Source organism: Antedon mediterranea, chromosome 9, assembly GCF_964355755.1.
Source record: "Antedon mediterranea chromosome 9, ecAntMedi1.1, whole genome shotgun sequence".
NCBI classification, from domain to species: Eukaryota; Metazoa; Echinodermata; class Crinoidea; order Comatulida; family Antedonidae; genus Antedon; species Antedon mediterranea.
In genome coordinates this window covers 378,863-383,617 of record NC_092678.1, presented here as the reverse complement: position 1 = coordinate 383,617, position 4,755 = coordinate 378,863, and positions in this window count along the sequence as shown.

Sequence of the window (4,755 nt, the reverse complement as noted above, 5' to 3'; positions counted from 1 at the left end):
GTTTGACTGAGGATCTCCTGGGCTACTCGTGGTATGATCAATGCCCCATTCAGCGCAAAATTCATCATACTCTCGCTGGAATTGAGGACCATTATCGGAGAATATTTCTGGGAGTTATTCTTGTGGGTCTGTGGATAAGAGGATAAAAAGAATTGTTAAATAGACAATGGACAAAATCATTTACATTATTATTTGAATCAAATTTTAAAATATCGACATTAAAATCACCTAAAAGAAATACCTTTTTTTTCTCTCTAGATATTTGTTTTAAAAGAAGTTCAAGTTGTTCTGTAAAAAAAGGCATATTAATTTCGTGAGGTCTATATATAGTACCTATTAGAATAGATTCTTTGTCTGTATGCACTTCAATAAATTGTGATTCACAGAAGTATTGAGTAGAAGTTAAATCATCTCTGGTTGAATAGCGTGTATTATCACTTATCGAATAAGTGGGCTTGGGTGATCCATCCACATAATATATATTGTGCTGCCACCAGGTAATGTCGGCCCTGCCATTCTCATTAATGGTCATTGTTCTGTCATAGTGGCCTTTATTGTGTCTCAGGGACATAATTTTTCCTTTTTCAAGGGCCCTGTAATGTAATTTGCCATATTCCACAGCTGGGAGTGCAGCTACCAGTTTCCCTAGCAGGCTTGCAACCCGTCTAATAGTAGTCTGGACAGAGGTAATTACTTGATGACACTCATTAAATATCTCCTCTTTCTTTGATTGAGGGAGAGTAACACCAGTCATTGTGACTGAGTTAATTTCAAACCCTAAAAAGGTTATTGTTCGAGTGGGCTGTATAATACGGATTTTTTATAATTTATAATGAACCCCAATGACGTCAAGATTTCACAAACTTCTCTGGCTGTGTGTTTTGCTTTGTCTCGACACTTATTAATAGCAAGTATATCGTCAATATAAATTAGGACAATATGGCCTCTACTTCTTAAATATGCTAGTGGAGGCTTCAGTAGTTTCGTAAACAGTCTTGGCCCTGTGCTTAGGCCATTAGGTAATGCCCCAAATGCATAAAGATTCCCTTTCCAGACAAACTTTAAGTACTTTACGTCTGAATATGCTATGGGAACTGTATAATAAGCATCTTTGAGGTCAACTGAGGTCATGTATACCCCTTGGTCTATAAGTGTGAGTGCATTTGAAAATGTTTCCATCTTAAAATGTTTGTAGGCAACATACTCATTTAACTTTGAGAGATCAAGGATAGTTCGAAAACCTCCATCCTTTTTTGGCCTTACAAATAAATTAGAAACAAATTGGTCAGGTTCGTAATAAGAGGACTTTATTACTCCTTTATCCAGTAATTTTAAGACCTGTTCATCAATCGCAGCCATTTCTATAACACTCGGGTTATATGGATGAGGAATTCTCCCTCTTAAATATTGTGGAATTTGTTTACAAAATTCTATTTTATAGCCAGTGACAGCATTTAAAATATATAGATCGGAAGTGCGCTTTTTCCCAGCAGGTAGGTATGACCTCAGTCGACCTCCCACTATTTCATTATGAATAGTTGGTATATCATACCTCTTCATTTCAGATTGTTATTAATGACCCAATTGTTGGTCTTTAGGAGTCCGGATGTTGCCTTCCTCTCTTCATCAAGCCGTTTTACAGATTTTCCTAAATTTCCGAACAGAAATTCTGTTGGTTTTGTAGTCGGCTTACAGAGATGTCTATAATCCTTGTTAATCTCCGGTTTTAGGACTTCTTTTCGTAGTCCCAATAACTCGTAATTTGCATTTGCCAATAAGGCAAGTGCATCTTGAGATCGTTCATTATGCTCATTTCCCAATGCATGGGCTAGAGCTGTGATGCCTTTTATGAGAGGCTTCTGTATCCGTTGAAACTTCAGATCTAAAGACCTTGATTTTCCGGATATCCCGTCCCACAGGGTCGGGTTTACTTTGGGCACTATTAGTGCTTTTGCATTATCTGGAACCAGATATGCTTTAGAAAGCTCCAGTTGTATATTCTCACATCCATTGGAGAATGGAGCAAGTAAGTTATACTGTCTGACAATTCCTTGGTAATCTCAGGTCCTGTTTCCTCTGCTGACGCAAACCGTGCAGCAAAACCTGGAGGTGGGGCCATAGGCTTAGCCAAGGCCAAACCATCGTCGAAAACAGTATTAATATCAATATCATTATTAATATCGCTTGTCTGGTTTCTTGGTGTATTGCATGAATGGAAACCTGAGTAGTTAGAATCTACTGACAAGCTATCATTATCGCCGGAAAAACTTTCCTGGCTGTCATAACTAACCTGTGGCCTAGGCCCATTCAGGTTCTGAACAAGCTGCTGTAGCAAGTTGTTTGTTTGCTCAGCGCGCTCCTCGAGCGCGCACAGTCTCCCCTCGGTTACCAAGGAGGAGGCCTTTTTTACTTTTGGTTTCGTATGCTTCTTCCCCTCAAATATTATCTCCTCCCGATCTCAACCAATCAATCTCTCATTTCAATAATTTCCCCATATTTGGAGAAATACTGTATCAACAGCTCATCATTTGTACGTATGCTTGTCCAGGCACAAAAGTATTTTTAAAGCTAACTGATGCCTTTTATTCATTGTTATTTCCTGCACTTTATGAACTGTACATGCATAAGCTAATTTGAGAGGAAATTGCTTTCGGCTGTATTTTTTGCCAATAGCTTGAAACATTTCAATTAACTGAATACCAATTTCATTGTTGTCAAAATTCACTTTAATAGATATTGGTTTTTTGTTTGATAATGCTTGGTTATTTCTTCAACATATCCCATACATCCATTTGTGCAATCCACAAATAATTTAATAAATTAGTTTTACGTGATTTCCGAGGTGTTTCGCACTTAACGTGTTCTTTCTTGCTGTTAACTACAATATCTTCTGCTTGAATGCATATAATATTCGTACAGGTTTCATGCAACATTTTCTTATTCCATTCATTAACTTCATTCGTTATCTTCCTTTTGTCTCATGATTTGATCTAATTGTATTTGTCTAAAGTTATCAATCCACAATAAGCCTTCCAGTGTGTCTTTACAGTACAGAAAGAAATTACTGCTTCGTATCTACGCGTAGGTAGATCGTAGGTAGAACGTAGGTCATTGTTCTCTCCTACGATGTATTGTTTGTAGCCTACGATGTAATGTTTGTAGCCTACGATGTATTGTTCTCTCCTACGATGTATTGTTTGTAGCCTACGATGTATTGTTCGTAGCCTACGATGCATTGTTCGTAGCCTACGATGCATTGTTCTTAGCCTACGAAGTATTGTTCGTAGCCTACGATGTATTGTTATGAAATCTAGGCTACGCCTCTTTAATGATTGTCAGACACGTTTTACTGATTATTTTGATGTTTAATATATATCTATTAATTGGTATTATTTTCAAACATGGCGTTGTATTAGAACTGCCCTTAGTGCCAGTAGCGTTGCTATGGTTATATGGTTTTGGTGTCCGTAATTGTCCAAAAAGTTCCAAACTGTATTAACTATAAACGTTCAAATGTTCAAAAATAAAAACTTCAAAAACACAACTTGTTTCATAACTTCCTAGAACTGCAACTTTAACAATCCGTGGTATTGAACATACATTTTAAACTTGTAGATCACGTTACAGTCCAAAATCACTCTTTTGTTTCAATTAAACGCGTAGGAGGTTTCACACTTCTCTTAGAGCGCGTGTTACTCATATTCAGAATAGACGGATTTTGGTCTATCGGTTGCCAGGTTGGTACAACATTTTCAGGTGCTGTGCTACCATTGATTTGGGCATTCTGTTGAGGTACCTTCCTCAAATGTACGCGATTTCGTCTCAGCAGATTTCCATTTTCCGCTTGTATAATATATGATCTTCGTTGGACACACTTTTCCACAGTCGTCGCAGGTTTCCATTGCTTTGTGGACTTATCATAAACTCGAACATTACTTCCATCAGGAATAGGTGGGAGTTCATGAGTGTTTTTATCTGCATATTCTTTTTGTCGCTGCGTAGCTTGTTGCAGTTTTCTACAATATTCTTGTTGCGAGTTGTTTGCTGCTTGACGACTTGGTGTTAATGTTGGTATAGGTCGATTAAACATCAGTTCAGCCGGACTTGGTACACATGTGTCCAATGATGTAGCTCTAACATTCAATAGTGCTTTGTTAATATCTCCGCCGGTTTTTAAACATTTTTTTATGATGGGTTTTATGTAACGAACTTGTCGCTCAATGAACCCGTTTGACTGAGGATCTCCTGGGCTACTCGTGGTATGATCAATGCCCCATTCAGCGCAAAATTCATCATACTCTCGCTGGAATTGAGGACCATTATCGGAGAATATTTCTGGGAGTTATTCTTGTGGGTCTGTGGATAAGAGGATAAAAAGAATTGTTAAATAGACAATGGACAAAATCATTTACATTATTATTTGAATCAAATTTTAAAATATCGACATTAAAATCACCTAAAAGAAATACCTTTTTTTTCTCTCTAGATATTTGTTTTTAAAGAAGTTCAAGTTGTTCTGTAAAAAAAGGCATATTAATTTCGTGAGGTCTATATATAGTACCTATTAGAATAGATTCTTTGTCTGTATGCACTTCAATAAATTGTGATTCACAGAAGTATTGAGTAGAAGTTAAATCATCTCTGATTGAATAGCGTGTATTATCATTTACAAAAATTCCAGTTCCTCCACATTTATATGAACGAGGATTGCAAAGAAATGTATAGTTGGGTATCTGAATAAGTGGGCTTGGGTGA